The sequence below is a fragment of the Equus asinus genome, chromosome 16, assembly GCF_041296235.1.
Source record: "Equus asinus isolate D_3611 breed Donkey chromosome 16, EquAss-T2T_v2, whole genome shotgun sequence".
NCBI lineage: Eukaryota > Metazoa > Chordata > Mammalia > Perissodactyla > Equidae > Equus > Equus asinus.
The window spans coordinates 37,455,660-37,480,349 of NC_091805.1; positions in this window are offsets into that span (position 1 = coordinate 37,455,660).

A 24,690-nucleotide genomic window follows, 5' to 3' on the forward strand; every position below is an offset into this window, starting at 1 on the left:
TTTAACAGCACTATTTTTAGACAATATATCAAGTTGAAAATAAGTGGAATCTAATGCGCAAGAAGCATAAAATTTTAATATTTAGTTTTCTGCTGCAATAATGTTGCATAATCAACAACCTCAAAATCTCAGGAACTTAAAACAACACGTTTATTTTTCTTGCTCCTAATTCTGCAGGTTATTTGGGCTAGCTCTGCTTTATGCTTGAGTTTGCCTGGGCTTGACTCCAGGCTGTGGGTTGGAGTCATGCCTGATCCATTTTCTTCCATCACTGGCTACTCAAGGCATGTTCTTTTCATGGTGCAAAGCAGAAATACAAGGGACCAAGTCTAATTGTGAAAGAACATTTAAAGCCTTTGCTTGCCTCAATGTGCAAACATTCCGTGGGTAAAACCAAGACACATGGACAAGCCCAGCATCACTTGAGTGGGATAACGTACTCTTTACTCTACTAGGAGGAATTGCAAAGTCATATGGCAAAAGACATGGATGTATATTTCTTTAATATTGGCAAACTAAAGAATTTTGAATAATAATCCAAACCAAAAACATCAAAGGCAAATAAAAACAAAAATCAAATCCAGCTTTTATCATGGACACTTCAGAACAAGTGTGGTATACTGAATCAGCAATGTGTTAGACAAAACACCTACATGCACTTGCACACTTGCCACTACCATAATTCTAAGATCTCATAGTTTCTGTTTATACTTTATTATAGTTAGCAATAACTTTTACTGATAATATTTTACAGGCCTGCATGAACCAGAAGTTTTCAACATGTGCATGTGATGGATATTTACTGTTTATACTTGTCAAGGACCCTTTCCTTCTTTATTGGTAACAGTATAGTAACAGTATATCACTTTCCCGTTAAGAAACTACTCAGAGACCATGGTTCACCCTTGCTGTGAAGGCACAGTTGACCTCACTTCTCACCTCCAGGTGCAGGCATGTGATCTATGTGGAACAATCAAGACATTCCATTTCCCTGTCACAATGTTTGGTTCAGGGATAGGCTTACAAACTAAGCCACACCAGTTAAGAGTCAGCCTTGGGTCTTTGGCTTGAACTGTTGGGAAAGAGGTGTTAGAATTATTGGGAAAGAGATGCTTACTTTCTTCTCTGAGTTTGCCAATCTGATAGGAAGGGAGCTTGACACTGTTTGAACAGCTTTGCCGCTGCAGGGGAAAAGTTTACCTGAGAATGAAGCCAAGACAGTGGAAAGCAGAGCCAAGAGATGAAGAGAGAAAATGCCTTGAGATTTTTTTTTTTTTTTTGAGCTCCTAATTCCAGTTTGAAGCCATCTGCATCCCTTACTTCCCAATTATAACACTAACAAATTTTCGTTGTGCTTGAGCCCGCTGGATAGTGTTTGTCACTTGAAATCCAAAGTGGGTGCATTATACTGCTGTGAATAATGTGATAGAAATATTTAAACAATATCCTTTTATTATCATTCTCCTAATTATTAAGATACGTCAATTAAAATATTGGTGTTTTTTTCATATGTACCATTCATTTATCTCTAAATATTCTTTTCAATGAGTTAAAAGAAAACAAACTATTCTGTATGGGAAGGGGAATAGTAAAATACCACTTGTCAAAAAAAAAGAGAGAAAAAGGAATATCCCAGTCAAATTAAATTACAGAGAGGATTGACATTGATAAAATACAAGTGTCTAAGATAGAATTGTGCAGAACTCCTAAAGTAACACCCAATTCTTATAAAATATACCAGTAGGAAACACAGGTTCCATTTTATATCTCATTGCATCTGAAAAAGCAATTTTTTTAGCAGAGTTCCAATATCCCTCTTCAATTTCAATATGACATTTCCTTTTAAGGTTAATAGATATTAGCAATACATATGACCACAGAATATCAGCTACAACAATACCCTAAACATAGAGAAGGTAATTCTGTGGCTTCTGTTCCATTAGACACCATCACGGGGCCCAAATCTGACTGGATGTAAGCTCCTTATACTTTAACTCGTTCAGTCTACTATGGCATCATAGAGCATCTGAGCAAGCCTCTCAGTGACAGTGTTTTACCATAACATCTTTCCTGACTTAGTTTCCTCTGTCATAGGATCTCATAGCAACAAAAGTTTGGAAACTGTAGGTTTAACCATCGAAAGCAGTGTCATTGTGAAAGACTTTGGGTACAGAAAAGATAAAGTAAGATATTAAATGCTAATAATGATCACAGTACTGAGTTAAGGTATATTTCAAAATATAAGCTTTGATTAACTTAAATATTGTGACACTTGGATTGCTAACCTAATCAATACATTAGGGTGACTAAATGAAACAAGAAGTCAACTCCCATTTGAATTATTTATATGTGTTTGCTGGAGTCTAGGGGACAGGGAGCAGAGTTAGATGCTAAAGTGAGTCCAAAGTGACAATTCCAGATAGTCAAAAAAGAATAATAGGTCTGATGATTGAAACAATTCATATAGCTCTTTAATTTTTAATAGGAAATGACAGATCTATTGAGAATTCTGAAATGCTTCTACTTGCCTAAGGGGTCTACTCCGTTCTGTTTTAGTGTTAAGCTTCTGTGATCTTACTCTGCAGTCATCTATTTGTTTCTTGTTCTGAGGATAAGAGGAGATAATGAAGTTATATTTCAGAACTCAGCCTATAATTGTAATGCCTGTAAGAATCCACGAGCCCAATAAGTCCAATCAGACGTGTTTATTTTTTTGTGGAGGGATTCTCAACAGGATCAGAAGCTGTGACAATGATAGAATTTCACCAAGAGAGGACTGCGAGGGGCAAGACCTCTCTCTTGCCCAAGAAATCAGAGAACTTTGAGGGAAAAATTCATAAAGAAAGAAAAGCAAAACTTGATGAAAGGATTAAGGAAAAGGAGTGATTCCGAGTACTGTAATGTTCCCTCTATCCCTCAGATTTTTCCTTGTTGTTTACTTGTTTTTGTTTTGTTTTTCTCTATTTATTATTTTATGTTGTTTAGTAAGATTTTATAGTTTTATTCATGTAGGTTTTGTACAGTCTGTGTTAGTGGCTTTTTAATTGAAGTATAGTTGAAATGCAATATTACGTTTCAGGTGTACAACTTAGTGATTCGACATTTGTATACATTACAAAGTGATTGCTACAGTCTAGTAACCATCTGTCACCATATAAAGTTATTACAATATTGTTCACTATATTTCCCATGCTGTACATTACATCCTCGTCACTTATTTACTTTATCTGGTAGATTATTAAAGTCAAATCTGTATTTTATTTTATTTTATTTTAAAGATTGGCACCTGGGCTAACAACTGTTGCCAATCTTTTTTTTTTTTCTGCTTTATCTCCCCAAACCCCCCCTGTACACAGTTGTATATCTTAGTTGCGTGTCCTTCTAGTTGTGGGATGTGGGACACCGCCTCAACGTGGCCTGACGAGCGGTGCCATGTCCGCGCCCAGGATCCGAACCCTGGGCCGCTGCAGCGGAGCGCGCGAACTTAACCACTCAGCCACTGAGCCAGCCCCTGTATTTTAATATGTAAGCTTTAAACTTAAAAAAATGGCAGCATTGGGGCCAGCCCCAGTGGCCTAGCGGTTAAGTTCAGCACGGTCTGCTTTGGCAGCTTGGGTTCAGCTCCTACACCGCTCTGTTAGCGGTCATGCTATGCTGGTGGCCTACATAGTAAAAAATAGAGGGAGATTGGCACAAATGTTAGCTCAGGGAAAAATTTTCCTCAGCAAAAGAAAAAAAATGGCAGCTTTATTTAGAGAAAAAGATTTATCCTAGGAATATTTGTTGTTTATAGAGTTAAATCATCTGTGTTATGTGGATGCTTTACATGTTGCTGATCAGGTATGCTCATACTCTTATTGCTGCCAAGTTCATCCTTACATGTCACCCAGAAAAATGCTGACATATTGCCAATTAGGGTGAGTCTTCCTGCAGCCCTTGTCCTAGATTTTATTGCTTCAAGATGAATACTGTGCAAGTATGAAACAATATGTTAAGGACAGTCAAAAAAGCTAAGAAATATGTTTAGTGTAATTGGGAAAGCAAGTCCATGTACAGGCCAGGCAAGGCTGTATTCTCATTATTCCAGAGATTTTGGAGGAAAAATTTTAAGTGAGGAATTGGCAATGTTTCCAAGCGGGAAACTATCTCAGACAGCTTAGAATGATTTTTCTCAAAATTTATTATTGCATTAATAATATTTCTTTCTTTTTTTTCTTTGTGAGGAAGATTGGCCTTGAGTTGCCAGTCTTCCTCTTTTTGCTTGAGGAAGAGTGTTGCTGAGCTAACATCTGTGCCAATCTTCCTCTATTTTGTATGTGGGATGCTACCACAGAAGGCTTGATGAGCAGTGCATAGGTCTGCACCTGAGATTTGAGCCCACAAACCCCAGGCTGCTGTTGTGGCGCAGGCAAATTTAACCACTATGCCACCAGGCCAGCCCCTGCATAAATAGTATTTTAAGTTATCTATTTTAATAAATATGTAATTTGAGAAAAGCTCATAAAAGAATAAAATCTTATTACAAAGACAAATCTTTATAATTATTCACGTATCTATTTATATATAAGAATACATTAAATTTTTTGCACTTGATATACTCTCTGATACAAAATAGGCGTTAAATATTTGTTGAATGAATTGATGAGTGAGTAACTGAAAGAAAATGTAGTTCTTTACTGGATACTAACATGCAACCTCTGAAAAACAACCTACATGCAAATAGATATAAATAGTACAAGAATATTGATAATTGAAAAGAAAGAATCAATTTTTGCATTAGTAAAAATGTGGGTTTCGGAGTGAGATAGACCTGGGTTTGAATTCAATACCTGCTACTTTGTTGTGTGGCTGTGGGCAATTTACTTAACCTTAGTGTTCTTGGCTTATAAGGGTAAACGATAGCTAACTCACAGAGAAGTTATAAAACTGTGCTAACATATAGGGTACAGTGCCTGCGACAAATGTGCAACAAATTATAGTTTTCTAATAAAACCTTCTTATCTGACTAGAAAGAATAGGTAAATAATGTAATTGTGTAAGTTTAGGTAGACACAAACCAATTTAATTTAATTACTTCAATGGACGGTCTGCATTGAAACATCTCTAAGTTTTTGATTTTATAAAATTGAATTTATATATATTGCATGAAAAATGTAAATATATAAAAATTGACTTCACAGTACTGATAAATTTAATTTAGCAATCGTATTACTATGTGGCACTTTGATCTATAATTTGAAAAAGTAATAAATTGTGGGCATACATAAATACTTTTCTAATGTAAACTCACAAGGAATATCTGGTCCACGAGTGGTTACTATCACGGTTGCAATATTCAAATGAAATATATACATTTAAAATCTTCCCATATTACATTTTTGAATCTTTATCATTTGAATAAATGAAGAAAATTCTGTCCGTAAGTTGCCTAAATAACGATTGCATTTATCTGGAATATCAGTGCAGCTCGGAGTATTCAGAGGCTCAAGTTACACTATGGTTCTAACTAATAGTGCGATCCTGGAAAAGTCATTTTCCTCTACAGGTCTCAGGATGCTTGACAAGATGATATTTATGGTACCTGACAGGGCCTGCCCCAGAGCCTACTTTACAGCTACAAAATAAGAAATAAATCATAGAAGTTGAGTAATAAGACAGTTATGAGAAGGTGTAAATATATTATTTTAGCATCTGGCATCTGAATTCTATCATAGATAAAATGCTCCTCTTTCAGAAGATTTCTTGACAAGCCACTGATGGATAGAGAGTGAGACTCTGAGACAAGACCTCAAGGGTAAACATGGTTTTTTAGATCTGTGCTAAGGAGAGGATTTTTTTCTTCTAGAAAAGGAAATAAAACTAGGGACTAAAGAAGGAAGAGAATTAGAAAATCCAGTGAAACATTGTGAGATGACCAAGAGATATGAACCTATTCTCTGCTTACCACCCATCAACAGAAACGTTGATGGCTTTGGATTTCCAAAGTAAGTAGGGTTGGGAATTTTATCAAGTCTTATCTAGTTCTCAAGGGGCAGGAAAGCCCAAAATGACATCTGGACCACATTTTGGGGGCCTATTCAAGATCATGTGAACTACAGGCTTTTGAGCCCACTGCATCTTGAAATAAATCACCACTGCTAAACTGAGCCAGCAGTAGCAAAGTGTTGGACACATGGCAGGATTTCTTTCTTTTTTATGGCTGAATAATAATCCTTTATATATATATATATCTCACATCATCTCATATTTTATTTACCCAGTCATCCATTGACAGACACCTAGGTTGTTTCCATATCTTGGCTATTGTGAGTAAAGATGCAACGAACAGGGAGGTGAAGATATCAATTCAAGATACTGATTTGATCTCTTTTGGATGTATAACCAGCAATGGGATTGCTAGATTGTATGGGTGGTTCTCGTTTCAGTTGTTTGAGGAACTTCCATACTGTTCCCCATAATGGCTGTACCAATTTATATTCCCATCAATAGTATATAAGGATTCTCTTTTCTACATACCCTATCCAACATTTGTTATCTCTTTTCTTTTGACAATACACATGTTACAGATGTGAAGTGATATTTCATTGTGGGTTTGATTTGCATTTCCCTGATGATTAGTGATGTTGAGCAACTTTTCATGTATCTGTTGGCTGTTTGTATATATTCTTTGGAAAAATGTCTATTCAGGTCCTTGGTTCATTTTTTTAACAAGGTTATTTATTTCTTTGCTATTGAGTTGTAAGAGTTCCTTATATATTTTGGTTATTAACACTATATCAAATATACAGTTTGCAAATATTTTCTCTCATTCTGTAGGTTGCCTTTTTATTTTCTTGATTTTTTTTTTTTTTTTTTTTGCTATGCAGAAGCTTTTTAGTTTGATGTGGTTTTAGCTTTACCTTTCTATTTTTGCTTTTGTTGTCTGTGCTTTGGTGCTATAGCCAAAAGATCATTGCCAAGACTGATATAAAGGAACTTTTCCCTATGTTTTCTTCTAGAAGTTTTGTGGTTTCAGGTCTTACATTTGAGATCATTTTGAATTAATTACATTTAACCCATTTTGAATTAATTTTTTTGATTGCTGTAATATAGGGGTCCAGTTTCATTCTTTTGTGTGTGGATGTCAGGTTTCCCAAGACCATTTATTGAAGAGACTATCCTTTCCCCATTGTGTGTTCTTGTCAAAGATCCATTGACCATATATGTGTGGGCTTATTTCTGGGTTTTCTATTCTGTTTTATTGGTATATGGGCTTGTTTTTATGCCAGTACTATACTGTTTTAATTACTATAGCTTTGTAGTATAGTTTGAAATCAGGAAGTGTGATGCCTCTTTCTCAAGATTGGTTTGGCTATTTAGGGGGGGTCTTTGTGGTTCCATACCATACCAGTGGGTCAAAAAAGAAATCAAAATGATATCAAAAATATCTTGAAACAAACAAAAAAGGAAACGCAATATACCAAAAATTATAGAACACAGCAAAAGCAATTCTGAGGGGAGAGTATAGTGATAAATGCCTACATTAAGAAAAAAGGAGAGATCTCAAAAAACAATCTAACTTTACATTTCAAGGAACTAGAAAAAAAAGAACAAACTAAGTCCAAAGTTAGAAGAAGGAAGAAAATAACAAAGATAAGAGCAAAAATAAATGAAACAGAGACTAGAAAAACAATAGGAAAAAAATCAATGAAACTAACAGCTGTTTTTTTAAAAGATAAGCAGAATTTACAAACTTTTAGCTAGCCTAAGAAAAAAAGAAGACTGAAACAGGAAAAGCAGAAATGAAAGAGATGTTACAACTGATACCACAAAATACAAAAGATCATAAAAACCAACTATGAACAATTGCATGCAAATAAATTAGATAACCTAGAAGAAATTAATGAATTCCTACAAACACAACCTACCAGGACTGAATCATGAAGAAACAGAAAATCTGATTATATCAACAACAAGTAAGGAGATTGAATCAGTAATCAAAAATCTCCCAACACAGATAAAAGCAAGACCAGATGACTTCACTGGTGAACTCTACTAAACACTAAAAAAAGAATTAATACCAATCCTTCTCAAACTCTTCCAAAAATAGAAGATTAGGGAACACTTCCAAACTCATTTTATGAGCCTATCATTACTCTGATATCAAAGCCAGGTGATACTACAAGACAAGAAAATTACAAGTCAATATCCCTGATAAACATAAATGCAAAAATCCTCAACAAAATACTAGTAAAGCAAATTTAACAGTACATTAGAAGGATCATATGCTATGATCAAATGAGATTTATACCTGAGATGGAAGGATGATTCAACGTATCAAGTAAATAAATGTGATACACCACATTAACAGAATGAAGGATAAAAACCATATGGTCATCTTGATAGACACAGATAAGCATTTGACAAAATTTAATATACTTTTATAATAAAAAAATCTCAACAAATGATATTTTAGTTCTGGAGAGACTTCTATGTTTTCATAGATATTTACTATATCTATGACTTGTTAAGGGAGATTACAAGGAACTGATGTGGATTAAGGCTGCCCCAGCTAGAGAAGCCCAAGGTGACCTAGCCTACATGCCAAACTATATGACCCAGTGGACTTTTTTTATGGTATGAATTAGGACTGCCCCAGGGAGAGAAGCCCAGGGCATCCTCACCTACATGCCGATCTATATGGCCAGATTCGTATCTAAAGTTATATGACCACACAATAACCAGACCCCATCTGCACTGAAATCATTTAATAACTTTTTACATCATCTTTTCTTTTCTCCAGTAAAAATAAGTCACGTACCCATGCCTTATAAAATTAGCCCTAACCCTCAACTCGGGGCAGCAGCAGGAACTCTGACTGCCCATGGGTCCTGTCCCTATGAAGCAGCAGCAGGAGCTCTGACTGCCCGTGGGTCCTGTCCCCACACACCAGCTCTGCCTCCACACTATTCTCTAAATAAAAGAGCACTACTGCCAGATCTTAAGAGTCTAAGAAATCTTTCTTTTGACCCTCGGCTCACCGACCCCGCATCAGGAACCATTATAAAAAAGGAATGAGAGAGAAAGTATTGTGTTTTTATTGTATTTTTAGTGAGGAAGCTGATTTTGATGAGATGAAGAAACTAGTCATGATGTTGCTAGTGAAAGATGGAGACAACTTGAATATAGACAGCGTTGTGATGATAGAAATTAAGGAAATGATCTTAAAGGTATTCAGGAAGTGGAAATGAGAGTGTTTTCTGATGAATGAAATATAGATGGAGAAGAGGATTTAAGAAGGATCTCTAAATTTCTGAGTTAGCTTAGGAGATACATGGTGCCACACGGCGAATATGAGTAAAGAAGAATTGAAGGTGAATAAAGAATTGAATAAAGACTAAAGAATTGGTGGTGAATGAAATGGGATAAAAATAACAATTAATTTAGATTTGAGCACATGAGTTTCCAGGTAGTGATATTCAGTGAGCAGTGGGAAATATAGATTCAGACTTTATAAGAAAAATCTTCACTGTATATATGTATTTGAGAGTTTTCAATATATAAGTGGGAGTTGAGGCCTAATGTGGAGTTTTACTTATGTTTATAGAGTGAAAAGAGAGGAGAGGAAGGGAAGGAAGAGAAGAAAAGGGTAAGGAAATAAAGGGGATAAGAAATGGCTATGGAGGTCAGAACTAGGATCTAGCACAACAAAAACAAAGAAGCTAAAATAAGGAAAAAGAGTCAAAGGAGGCATTTGGGGCAGAAAGGTTGAATAGACAACTGGTGACGTTGGCAGTGTCAGTTGAGCGTGGCAACCAGAAACCTCCTGAGAATCGAATCACATGAGAAAGATAAAGAATTTCAAATACCCATGTTTAAAAATCAACTTTAAATTCTATCAGAACATCAGAGTAATTTGAAGACAATATGCACAATATGGGCATTCTAAAGCTTAAATGATTTTGAAAAGAAGTGTATGTTTACAAGGAGATTAGTAGATGTTTGTAAACTATAGTTTTCATAGATTTCAATTTAATTGTATAAATTTTTGTTAGTTGTGTTTTCACAGTTCTGTGGCATTTAGATTTTTAAGCTTTGCAGAATTGCTAGCTGAATTGAAATAGATAGCTTAGGTTCTCTGATTTCCATTTAAATGCTCAACAAACTGTCACAAGGAAGTAGTTCTGCATGGTTTATAACAACTTCGAGAGATTTGCAGCTGTGCTGTGAATACAGCCAATTATACTAAATATGACTTTTGAAATTACTTTTTGCTCTTACCTGGATAAGTTAGTGTAGAAGGAACTGGTTTGCCTAGATATAGGATGCTAATATAGATTTAAATATTTGATATATTCAAATAACCCTTTGCTCCAACAGGAAAAATTGCAGCAACTATTTATTACAGATAGAACTTAATTAAAAAGAAAGAGTTAAGTTTTCAGGGTTGATTTTTTTTTTTTTTTTTTAGTTTCAGAGCCAGATATTTTTATTAAGTGGCAGGGAGATCAATTAGAGATCTCTATATTATAATCTCTTGAATTTTAGACGATTTCATGTTTAATTCTGGTAAGAAATTGATTGCAGCAGGAGGCCAGGATCTAGAATCATGGAATATTAGAACAGGAAGATATACTGGTTATCATCTTATTAGCCCCAAACTCCTGTTTTTCAAGTGAAGAAATTATAGCTTGAAAAAGTTAAAGAGAAGCAAAAAGCCTAGGAAAGCAGGTCTACACAAAGTACCTCAGTAGAAGACTTGGAACAAATAAATGTTGGCTTTCCGTCGATCGGTAACTGTATGATGTGGATGATGAGCCTTAAGGGGAGATGGGATAGAAAATGAAAGCAAAGACAAAGCTCAAGTACCATGAAAAAACTGCAAAGCTATAACAGAAGCAACTCCATCAGCGATAGGGTCACATGTTAGAAACCAGTTTGATGAATGCCAGCTCTTTTTCTAGAACTATTCGATTTTATAAGATTTTAAATATTTCAGGTTATAAAATTGAGAAAAAAGTGTTTAATGTTATCTCTTACTAAAGATAGATGCCAAAGCTCATAGAGTTCATTCTTCCACCTAAAATTACACAGTAGTCACTAAAACACTTGTTGTCAAATTGAGAGAGAGAAATAATTATCCAAGAATAAATTAATACAGTTATAAAGATACTTATGTTATCTCTTAAAGGATCAATTTAAAGTTTAAGATAATTGAAAGCAGACTAAATTTAAAAGAACAGAGAAAATGCGTTAAATAAATTGAAATCTACCTTTATAATGACTCACTATGTGGTCATCAAAAAGTGGATTCGAGAATATACAATGTCTGTGGGCGAAGATAATGTATAATAAGCAGGAAACAGATGATTAAATTAAATTAATATAATATAAATGTGAGTATATAATGATACAGAAAAAGAAAAATTAAAAGTTGAAAATAACCTTCTATGATTCCACTTGTTAATATTGATGCTTTTTTCCCCTCTATTTTCCAACTTTTAAACTTCCCTCAAACAATGGCTGTTTATTGCTGTTACTACATTTTGCACTTGTATCAGTCAGGCTCTAGTCAGGAGACGGTAACCACACAAGTGATTCCCACAGGGCAAATTTGATATGCTGCCACTCCTAGGACTGAGGGAAATTTGGACTGTGAATAACTCAGAATTTAGGGAGCCCCTTCACCTTCTCCCCGCTCTCCGAAAGCTGAGATTCATTCCTCGGAGGAGGTGGTTCAGTTGCTGCAGATCCAGGCTCGCCATCCCCGTCTGCCCTGCCGTGAAGAAGAGGCTTGCTGGAGGCCTCTCAGCGGAACATGAGAGCTGCCTACCAATGCAGCCAAGAAGAAAATTTTTGGAGGCTGCTGGAAACCACAAGAGCATCCTGTTGCCACAAGGAATGCTGCCACAGGGAATGCACAGGGAACCGGGCTTGGGTGGGGGTGTGGGGAGGGGGAGAACGAAAGTTATTTCTTCCTCCTCTAGTCTTATTCTAAGTGATTTAGTAGGCGCTTAATACATATGGAAAATATGAAAATGGGAGAGAGACATTTCCTTTTAATTCTATTCTTATAGTGTACTTTTAATAATTTTTTGATTAACCCCTATAACCTAGAGTTATATAATTCTAACTAATGCTATCTCGAGTTAATTTCTGGGAGAGACATCAAATTGGTACCTATTCATACACTGACATGACTGTTCTCAATCTAATGATTAAGAAGTGGTGCCTCCTGGCTTTATTAAGACTTGACTGATGTGCCTCAGAAACGTAAATCTGCCGTATCCTTCGCTGCTCGAACATCTTCAGTGGTTTCCCCTTGCTGTTAGGATAGAGACGTAAACCCACGGTACAACTGCAAGCTCTTTACAATCTCGACCAGGTTACCCCTAATGTTTCAGTCTCATTGGCTTTCATTTATTTACTTAAAAAGACCCTTTTCTTTTCCCAGTTCAGGCCCTTCATACTTGCTTCTCCCTTTGCAGAGCATGGTCTTCACATGCCCTCCCACCCACCCCATTCCCCCTTCCTTCTCTCTGTACAGTAGGAAATAATTGATTGTGTAATTACTTGTTTAGTTTTGGCTTCCCGGTAAATTGGACACCTAGTCAAACCTAGAGAGCTTGTCTTGTAAATCATAAGTGCTTTGTAATTGTTTGTCAAGTTGAGGGAATAAGTGAATCAGTGAGAAGATGAGAAGAGTGATCTGAAGTGTAATACGTAGGGGGCAAACAAGAGGAAGGAAAGTTTTAACAAAACTTGTGGTGCTCTTCTCAACTGTTAGCACTAAACTGAACACTTTTTAAGTATGTAAAGTGAAACAAAGTAAGATCGGAGCCATTCACATGAGGAAATATTGCCATAAAATGCTTGATGAAGGGTTTTGTCATTACAATATCGATAGGACTAATATGACACTGTTCAATATTTAGGTTAAATTTATAGATTAATTTCTGAAATTTTAAGATGAAATTTGTTAGTTAATTCAAAAATTGAAAAATCTAGTGAAAAGATGCATGTACTTTTTGTCCACATTGAAAAATACTGATTCTTGCATACAGTCTTGGTTTATTCTCTTTCTTTGGTTTGTCACACCTTCCTCCACATGTCATCTCTATCTTCCAAAAAAAGTATTTTCTCCAAATAATTTACCCCCACCATTTCTCCCTATAAATTATAAATATATAGTTGATGTACATATATTTATATAAATACAAATATATACACACATTCATATGCTTTCACACAGAATTCTCATGTTTAAAGTTTACTGATTATTATTCAACAACATCTATACTGTGCTACATAGAAAGTAGCTTTCATATTCTGGCGGAAGTGTAGGAAGTTTATGAATGGCTATTTTTAATTATAAAAGGTATTTAGTATGCTACCATGAATCTAAAATATCATTCTGTTAACATATCTTAAAGGTTAATCTGGTAGTGAATATTTACCCTCTTTAGCTGGTAAAAGTTACGTTGACATTCAGAAAGAACAAAGAGCAGAAGTTATCTTTTATTTATTATTACTTTTTTTTGCTGAGGAAAATTTACCCTGAGCTAACAGCCACTGCCAATCCTCCTCTTCTTTTGCTTGAGGAAGATAAGCCCCGAGCCAGCATCTATGCCAATCCTCCTCCATTTTTTGTGTGTAGGACACCTCCAGGCGTGGCTGGTGAGTAGAGTAGGTCTGCACCAAGGATCTGAACCCACGAACCCAGGTAGCTGAATCGGAGTGCATGGAACTTTAACCACTCGGACACGCAGCCGAGCCCCAGAAGCTATCTTTTGATTACAATTTCGTAAAAGGATTGCTTTAGGTGACAACGTAGATGGTCAGCACTGTCTAAACAGAGCACTGAATTAACGCGATAGATTCCAGCATTCTTATAACTCAGACATTGTATGAAGCTCCACCTCATCATTTAACTCTGCCAATTTCAATCCATCCCACTGCGTGTTGCATAATAACGCTTTTCATAGAAAAATAACTATTAATGAAAAGTTCATTTATGCTATAATCATTATTACGTACTGCTTTCTTATATTAATGTTATTTTGGCATTATAAATGTGTCCAGGATTATTCACTTTAATTTCATTTACTTTAATCTTACACTTATTTATATAACGAATTATATGTAATATATATGAGACAATATTCTTTTATGTTTGTAAGTACATATTTGCACACACAAAAGGGTTCAAAACTAAAGAAAATTGTATTGATTTTGTCCAAGTTTTTCTCTTACTTTCGGCTTTACATTTGATATTATGTTCACCCTGAAAATATATTTAAGGATTATATGTGACACATCGGATTGCTCATGGCTAAATTTTGAAATAGAAATCTAAAATCTTTGTTAATGTTAAACTGCTAAAAAAATGTTTCTCTACTTCCTTTCTCAAAAGACATTAAAAATAAGCTGAAATTTTATTTTAGCCTTAAATTTTTGAATTTTATACATTACCCTTTTACATTTGAATTTTTATATTGACGGGAAAAAAGCTAGATATTAAGTAAATATATTATATTTTCTGGTATAAGTAAAAACCAATAAAAACAAATTATAGGGAAATTCAAATTGGAATAATTCTAACCAGCCCTAATTCTTCACTCTTCAGCTTCATTCTTGTCTTCTTAGGTTGTATATTGGCTTTGTTTTTTTATGCTTTTGGTTTATGAATGTCTTTTATTGTCAAGAGGGAAAGTGGCTCATCAACGTACAATTTCCAGGGGAAAAATGTTCTATTTTCTTACAACTTATGTAATGAGGAATTTCTTCTTTAATCTCTCTCATTTCCACTTATTCTAGCCTAGGGGAAAAACGCACTTGTCTTTAATTTTCTGTGTTAAATTATCAGTAGATTTAGGAAAGGGGTTTATATTTAGCAGTCTTTAGGGGGGAAATGTCCTCTTAGATTATTTTAAAATTATGATGAGACATAAATTACAAGACAATTCAATGTCTGAAAAATATCTATTTGCCATAAAAGAATTATTTAGAGGAGACACTCAACTATCTGTAGGGCTAATGATAGCTAACTTTCCTATTGCCAGTGTAATAAAAGGACTCCAAGAATTTTGAAATATACTGCGATGAAGAGCATGGATAAAATAATTAAAAATTTAATTTAATGAATATTTATTATTGTTAAGCCTCCAACAAGGTTCTCTGTTTCCAAAGTGCTTAAAATTTAAAGAAAAAAATAGTTCTTTGCCCAATTTTCTTACTCCTTTACTCTTGCTGATTGATTTATAACGATGATTTGTTTGCCAAATTAGATATTGTAGAAAAAGATTAAATTACAATACTGTTAACTTGGGGGGGGGGGGGTGAGGAAGAGAAGAACCAGCCATGGTTTTCATTGGTTTTGCTTCCTTTTCCTCTCTCCTGAGTGTTCTGGAATTAGGGCTCTGCAGTCCAACTAATAGTCTAAGCTAGCGCCACAGAGAGGAGAGTGATAGAGTCGGAGTTTAGGACAGGGGAATGGGCAATTTCTCTTGCTTATTAGCTCAAGTTTTGTCAAAATAACTTGTACATGAGGAAGATAAATATGCCTGGTATTCCTTTTATTGTCTAGTAGGCATTCAATACTAAGTTTCAATAGTGGCCATTAGTGTAGGCCTCCAGCACAAAAAGAATTCCACTGTATTGATCCTTTTTATATTTTTTTAATAAAGATTTAAATCTTCAAAAAAATTTGTACTTTTTATCTCTGGAAAAGTGAAGTAGGAATATAGAGCAAAACAAAACGTTAGATACAATAAAGGGAATGTTCTTTCCAACTAGCCTGTGTGAAAATATTTGTTCCGTTCTGAGCAGAGAATTGTGAGAGAATAGAAATTTTTCTCTTCTCCCTGATGCCTTCCTGGTTTGTGGTACTCTGACAAACGCCATTCTCTGCTATTTAACTTTTTTGCCAAATGTTTCTTGAGCCTGGTTCTGTCACTCTTTCTATTTGGTTATGCGTTTCTCAACAGCAGTGGTCAGAACTGATGAGTATTTTTTACAAATTTCTGTAAAGACTAAGAAAATGTTTTAAATATAGTGGCTGCTTAAAAATGATGATGTTAGCTACTGGTTAATAAATAAAGCAAAACTGAAGTTTTTCTTTAATAAGTGATTTTAAAATGTCCTGAAGAAATCAAAGTACATTATTTTCCTCGTCATATTTTTGTATGTTAAGGTCAACAGAGTTGGTTAAGAATAAGGAAATATGGAGCAGAATTATATTGAAATATCTTGTCACAAGGTGGCGCTGCTGTTTCAAATATGAGACTATACCCAGCGTTTCTCATTTTTTGGGTGAACTTTTAAACTGTTTTGAAAATATTTCATACTACCTTAAGGAATCTTAGATCTCAGATAAACTTTTAAAGGGAAGCATTCACAATTAGTGTTGCCTATTAGCTACAATTTTTTGCAGGTTTTTTTTTCATCAAAGTCTGTGAAGTTCCCTGTCTCAACCATCCAGCTTTGATTGAATTTAAGTATCCTAACCTAATCTAATGTCCTTAGGGAAAATAATGAGCTGTCAAACATATTTTAGACCATTACCCTTTGTTTTTTCCTTTGAGGAAGATTAGCCCTAAGCTAACTGCTACCAATCCTCCTATTTTTGCTAAGGAAGACTGGCCCTGAGCTAACATCCATTGCCAATCCTCCTCTTTTTGCTGAGGAAGACTGGCCCTGAGCTGACATCTGTGCCCATCTTTCTCTATTTTATACATGGGACGCCTACCACAGCATGGCTTGCCAACGGGTGCCATGTATGCCCCCGGGATCCAAACTGGCAAACCCTAGCCACTGAAGTGGAACATGGGAACTTAATCGCTGTACCACCGGCCAGCTCCTCGACCATAATACTTTTATTTTTGATTTCCATTTCTTTATTGACTTGTTAAAAAAATAATTGATTCAGTTTTACTAAATGTCATTATTAGGGTGTGACAATCAACTTTTGTCTGTGAGGTTAATAATTACTATTATTTTTAGGAAAAAGAAAAGGCATAAAATTCCAAATGTATTTTGGAAAGAAGTCAGTGCTATAGAACTTACTATGAAGGTACATCTCATATGCCCAGAGTCGAAATCAAAACTGAGTAACATAACATCACATGCTCTTATATTCTCTGTGAGAAATGTTCATTTACCTTTCACCGTATATATTATCATCTTTCCTTTAGCTATAATTATAATAACAGTGTATCATTTTTTACATGAACACAGTACTCCTCAGAATAAAGTCTCTGAGCTACAGAAGCCAAAAGGTGAGAGGTGATGCTCGTTAAGCAGGCCAGGAAGACTAATAAGGATAAAAGTTGGCTAAAGGCAAACAGTCATCTTCACAAGTCTAAGAAGAAAAGAAAACTACTGAAAACAACCTTTCTGCCTGCAGTTTCCAAGAGAGTACAATTAGTTTAAAAACACAGTTTTAGAAAGAATAGCGCAACAGCTTTTAAGCTTAGCAAATTATGTATTCTTAAGGAATAATTAAGTTAGATCTCAAACTCTGAGCAAACCTGATTGCCGTGTATAAACAGCTTGCATATCTGTCTTGGGATTTAACGCATGATTTGGTCAGGTTAGCACGCATGGACAGGGTGCCAGTCACATAAGCATACTTGCAGCAGTTAATCGGCAATGAGCCAGTCCTCTGAATATTCTTTTACTAGCCATTTGGAAGTAAGAGGGAGGAAGAGGAAGAGGAGGAAGAGAAGAAGAGTGTATATTATAAATGAAAAGACAAAATCCTCAAGTTATAAATTCCTGCGCGAAGTCATCTCGTGGGAGAGCCCCTTCCTTGATTACTCCTCACCCTTTACCGGTGCCCGGGCATGGCAGATGTGGACTGTGCGCTGTCTGTCTCCCTCACTAGACTACAAACTCCACAGGAGCAAGATTATTGTTTTGTTCACTGCTGCATCTTCAGTGTCTCAACCATTCAGCACATAATTGGCATCTTAAGAAATATTTGTTCAAGAAATGAATTAATTTTTATACATCGTGGATATAGAGAGGTAGTTGCTTTTTTTTCATAATAATGAGCAACCTGTAGTAGATATTTACTAAACATGAATTTGGGGTGCTATTATTAGACAATGCCTGAAATCTGGCTTTACCGAACTGATTAAAACTTTCGGATGCCCAGTGCTGTTTTTCTCTAATCAATTTAAAACCTAGAACATCTAAGAAATACGTAGAAGTTGAGGAATCAGAATATTTGGACTGTCTCCACCAAGGGGATTTATTCACCAAGGAGCATTAGCTTGGTAAATTCAGAATATTTTAGCTCTGACTTCAGCCTTAGATGTACAAACATTGAATCTTCTTATTATTGGAGATTACATTATTTTCAGAGTAATAATTTAGCCTACTCTAACTTCTCACGCTGGGGTGTGCTTGCCCCCTGGGGATAGCTGGCTGAGTGACACAGCCAAAGTACTTCTGTGAGCACAGATAGGTACAGATAGGGCGAGGCAGAGAGCATCAGTCTGGGCCTAGGCTTAAGCAGGGCTTCCAAACTTTTTCTCTACATGCTTCTATAGACAGAGTTTGGGGATATAGCATGAAATAACTTACCTTGAATTCTAGGAATATAACTTAAATATGTTTACACATTTTATAGTTTACTTTATAATATATCCATGCTCTGGGTTGCTGTTCTCTTGGATGGACTCATATACCACGGACACATAGCCCGTAACAGGGCACTCAGCTTGAAGAGTGTAGCTTAAGCCATTGTTCATCTAGTCATGTATTCAACCACCTATTATGATGATCTTATCTAAACATCAGATAAAATGTTTATTTTACAAGATTATATCTCTCCTCTGATCATAGAGTGTTTAACTTTCAGAGGCTAGAATTATTTCCTTTTTTTCAAGTCCTGTATGGGCACTTTACAGATGCTTCTATATACCAGGCTTATATTTGTCATTGTTAACATTAATATATGTTTACCTTTCAAAAACTTCCCTCTTATCTGCATCTTTCTGTGTGGAAGAAGTGAGGGAGAGAAAGGAGAACATGGAGGTAAGTAAAATTATATTGAAATTGGAAAATTACTGTTTCTTGAAATTATTGTTAGTACTTGTGTATATATTATGTAGTTATAAACATAGAAGAAAATGTAAGCCAAGATAAAAGGCATACAATTAAGCTTAGATGGAAGTAACTACCTCTTCTCCCACCTGTCTCCCCCAGTACACTGATGTAGTCACGGTGACCGAGAGTGCTATCAAGAGACTACATTATCTTTACAAGCCCCAAACCAAACCCTAGTAAATGGCTTATCATCCCATCAGAGGAATTACTAGAATAGAAAAATCTCAATATCTGATCCTCAAATAAGTAAAACAGTCTAAGACAATGGAATATCATTGTGTTGGGCCAAATTCCAAGATGGTCCCACAAGATTCTCTCTCCTCACGTAAGTACTTGCGGATACGATGGGATAGTCACCTCCCTGATTAAGTTATGTTGTATGGCACAGCTGACTTTAATAAAGCAAAGTTATCCTGGGTAGACCTGATTTATTGGGTGAGCCCTTAAAAGGGACTGAGCTCTTCCTGAAGAAAGAATTTGATGTGACAGAGGAATTTGATGTGAGGGAAATCCTCTATTGCTGGTTTCCAAGATTGAGAGGGCTATATGAAGGGAATATGGGTGGACTCTAGAAGCTTAGAGTGATGCCTTGGTGATCCAACAAGGAAACAGGGACTTCAGTCCCATTACTGCAAGAAACTGAATCCTGTCACAGCCACATAAGCTCAGAAGAGAGCCCTAAGCTCCAGATGAGCATGCAGCTCAAATGAAACCTTAATTTCAGCTTTGATTTGAGACAACGAGCAGAGAGCCCAATCTCACTGTGTTAGACTTCTCATTTACAGAACTGTGAGATAATAAATGAGCATTGTTTTAAGCCAGTAAGTGGTGGTAATCTGTTGTACAGCAACAGAAAACCAACACAATCATGAAGACCAGTCTGAATAGCTGACTAACCTCTACTCCTCCCTGGCAGGTACCAGTGTCTCACCATGTGCTGCCACTTCTATTGGGCTTCTCTCACTGAACCCAAATTCTTTCTTATCTTAAAATAATAATAGTAATTATTATTTAATGATCACTCTCAACACCCAGGACTGAGATATACTGGATTATATCATTCAGTTGTCTCACTGACCCCATTTCAATGATACTATTTACTATATTCATTTTACTGAAGAGAAAACCGGCAGAATCAGCTTCAGCCCTCATCCTGATATGATGATTTGTCCAATAGCACACAGTGAGCTGGGATGAGAATCCAGATATTCTGATTCCAGACTCCATGTACTTTACTTTTTGAAAATGAAAATAACATACATTTTTCTAATTTTATATATATACTAAATGCCAATTGTAAAAAAGAGAAGCAATGAAGTATAAAGGACAATAAAAATTAGTGAAATCCCATCAACAAACAAGCACCATGGTAAACAATTTAGTGATCATTTTTTGCCAAGACTCCCTCAACATATACATGAAAGTATCCATTTGTTTAAGTGGGGTCATATACAAATGTTATTTTATTTAAAAAAATATGCTTTCTTTCAAGTTTTTTCTTTTCTCTATTTTCCCCATGTTCTTTTCAATTAACTTTTTCCTTTTACCTTATCTCCTTGTCCTCAGCCCATTAACAAATAGCCTTGCACACTTTTCTGCATGCTCATGTTTCTCACGCTCATATATATGTGTATAATGTATATGTGTATACACACACAGGCACATACACAGACAGAATTTCCTGAGCATATATGTACATATACATGTGTGCGTATATAATTTTTGAGAAAGTTTTGTAAAACTGAGATCATTTTATATAAAGTTGTCTGTTTCTTTTCTTTATCACTTCAATATATGGCCATAAAGAGCCTTGTGGAATATATTAAGGACTTTGGTCTTTATTATGAGGGCAATGAAGAGTATTAAGGTGAGAAGGTGACAAGATCAGATTTGTATTTGAAAAATTACCTTGGTTGCAGAATAGAAGAGGGCTGGAGTTAATGTAGGGAGACGAGTTAGTGGTCCAGGCAAGGGCTGATAGTGGTTTAGTTGAGAATAGCAGTAGCTGGTGATGGTGTGATGTCCATAGATTCAAGGACAGGTATGTAGGAAATAAAATCTGCAGGATTTGGTGGAAGACTTGATAAAGACAAGTGAGTTGTCAAAGATGTTTGTCAAAGATTCTTTCCTAAGTTGTGAAAGATGTTTCCTAAGTTTCTGGCTTGTACAAGATGGATGCTGGTGGCATTTGCTTAGTTGGTGCCATTTTCTTCCTATTCTCCCCACTACTTGACAAAAGGACAAGTTTGGAGGGGAAGATCATAAATTCAGTTTGATTGTCAGGCGACAGCGGTAGTAGCAGATGATGGGAGCAGGGCAATTTCACAGATGGCATGGGCAGGCCCTTTATCTGTTGTCACTCGGGGGCATTTGAGGAATTTTTCAACTGTCTTTAAGTTCTCATTCTTATGGGATTCCATTGAATTTTGCCATCTCTCTTCTTGAGGAAAGAAATGGATTTCTGTCCTCTCTGTACTGGTTTTGATCTCCTCTCAGATCTGTTTGGATGATTTTCTATCCCAATCAAATTATCTTGCTACCCAGATTGGAATATGTTTTTAAGAAATACATTGCAGAAATCTTCGCTTAAAATTTTATACATTTTTTCTGATTACAAAAGCAATACCTGTTTAGTTAAGAACATGTGTACAGAATACAAAAGGATACACAAATGAATAGAAATCAATATAGTTCTACTATCCAGTCACACAGTCTGAATGGTGGCTCCTTGAATTGTATAATTTGGTATTCTAGATTGATACCTACTGTTAGCATTTGAGGTTTTTCTTCTTTTCTTTGCTTTTTTAAGAAGCAAAACAAAACTCTGAAGAAAAATAAAAATATACTGCATATGCATTTATACATCTTTTTCCCAAGTGAATACAGTTTGAGAATTTCCCCAGTTTCATTTAAATTTAGCTACAACAAAGAAGTTTAAGAAGAAAAATCCATAAACTTAAAATGTACCAAAGTACAAGGGATAAGAATCCCATTTTTACAAATAAACTGTTTTCATTTCCTATACCCATAAAAATGTGAGTCAAAAAGTGAAATTGCAATAAAATGCAATAAAAATGTATCATAGAAGTTGTCAAATTGTCAAATGGTCAAATGGTAAAAGAGAAGGGAAAAGTGGATAGATTTTGGAACTAGCTATTAGGAGATCTGCACTTTAAAATTCCTTCTGTCACTTACAATTCAGGAAATAAATGTATTCAGAGTTGGCAAGTGTGACCCCTACCTCTATTGACTAGTCTCATTTCTGTCTATTTTCTTCCTTAAAATTGGGCTTTGGGGGCTAGAGATAGCCGGTATTTAATGAAAACTTATAATATGCCAGATATTGTGATATACTTTTTCTTATAATTTTTTATAATGAAACATTTCCAACATGCACAAAAGAAGAACAAATAGTATAATGAATTCCATTTGCCCATATCCCAGCTTTAACAATCGTTATTATGTTGCTAATCTTCTTTTATATATTGCTACCTCTCCACTTTTTTGTGCTGCAGTATTTTAAAGCAAATTCCAGACATAATGTCATTTCAGCTGCCCAATTTTGTTAAAAGTTACCCCGTGGCCAAGTGGTTAAGTTCTCGCGCTCCGCTGCAGGCTGCCCAGTGTTTCATTGGTTCGAATCCTGGGCGCGGACATGGCGCTGCTCATCGGGCCATGCTGAGGCGGTGTCCCATCATGCCACAACTAGAAGGACCCACAACGAAGAATATACAACTATGTACCGGGGGGCTTTGGGGAGAAAAAGGAAAAAATATAATCTTTTTTAAAAAAAGTTACAAATATGGTATATTATTTCATTGAGACAAACTTCTACTGAAGACAGTGAAATATATTAGTCATAAATACATATGAAGTGTATCAAACTACTTCTAGAAAACTTAATATATTACAGTCTATTTGATCCCACAAGAATTTATTAGTGCCTATTACTGGGCTGGGAGAATATCTGGCTTCCAAAACAACTTTTGAACTGGTTTTGAAGCCTTGGGTAAGTCACTTAAACTTCACAGCATTATGTTAATTAGGTTTCTCTGTGTTGCAATGACATAGACTAAATTTAGATTAGTCAAAGCAAAAGAAGAAATAATTTGAGGGATATTGGGATAGCTAACGGAATAAACAAGCATTGGACAGAGGTTCAGGGCCTTAGAGGTCAGAGACTTGAGTCTTGTTGGGGCTCCCATCTCTGTCTTTATCAGCTTCTGTCTTCTCTCTTAATGCTAAGAAGTTTTTTACTAAATTATAGAAAACACAGCTGCTAACAGTTTTATAACTTAGAGTTTACCAAAATCTAACAGTCTTTGTAAAGATACCAACTTCTGGAACAATCAACTGTGGCCAAGGATAAAATGAAATAATTTAAGAACACGGAAGTAGAAATTTTATGGATGGAATGAATGAAATGTTCCCAGGAAAGCTGGGAAAGAGGAAGTTGTACAAATGATCACAGATACATCCTCTGTAGGATTTAAATGATTTTATCTGTAAAATGAAGACTTTGAATGACATAATTGCTAAGGTACCTTCTACTTCCTAATATATACCTAATCCAAAGTCTCTAAATATGCTTATAGGAAATTTGTTACTTTGAAAGGGCAGGAGAAACTATAAATAAGTAATAAAGTGTCTTGTAATATGAGTTTATCCAAAGTTCAAGACTAAAATGTGTCATTTTTAAGCATATATTTTAAGGTGACAGGCCATTAATATGAAACTTTAATAAGAGAAAGAACAAAAACCAGACAATTTCATTTTGCATTAAGTACATCTTAACTATGTTGTCATACTGACATTCCCCACCCCTAGAAATTATGGCAAAGTAAGTTAAACTAAAGAACAAGATGATTTTTACATAAAAACCAAGAGGTGTCTTCTCCTTGCTAGGCTTTCATATTTTGAAGGTCAAGATTTATCATTTTTAAACTTATCTACTAAAGCTTCTCTATGAGGTTAATGTTCTCAACATAGCCTAAAAATTTATGGGGTTTTCACTTTGAAATTCCAATATGAATATTTTTTGGGTGTAGACATTTTATTTAGTTATTCCTTGAATGTTCAGCGAATATGTTAGGTTCTGATAAACAAAATATACTTCAATGTAGATATTATTCTTTATTTCTTTAATTTTATTCTTCATTGTTTATCTCTAATTTATTTCTTTATTTTTAAAAATTTTTAGTATAGAAATTTCTAAAATATTCAAAAACTCAAAAAAATTCGAAAATTCTAAACAAAAACAGAGAGAATAATCTAAGGAATACTTATATACTATCACCCAGCTTCAGGATGATCAAACCAAACTCTTTCCATCTGCCAGTAGGGCAGATACTCCAGTGGGTATTCCATTGTAGAACTCCCATTTCACCTGTCAAAGTGGTCTCAGGAAAATCCAGTTACAATAGAAAACTTAAGTAAATTCCAGAGTCTCATAACATAATACAAAAACATCTAGGTTAATAAAAATTCAGTCAGCATACCAAGAATGAGAAAGACCTAAACTTAATTAAGAAAAAGATGTCAATAGATGTCAACAGTGAGATGGCAGAAATTTTAGAATCATCTGACAAAATTTTAAAC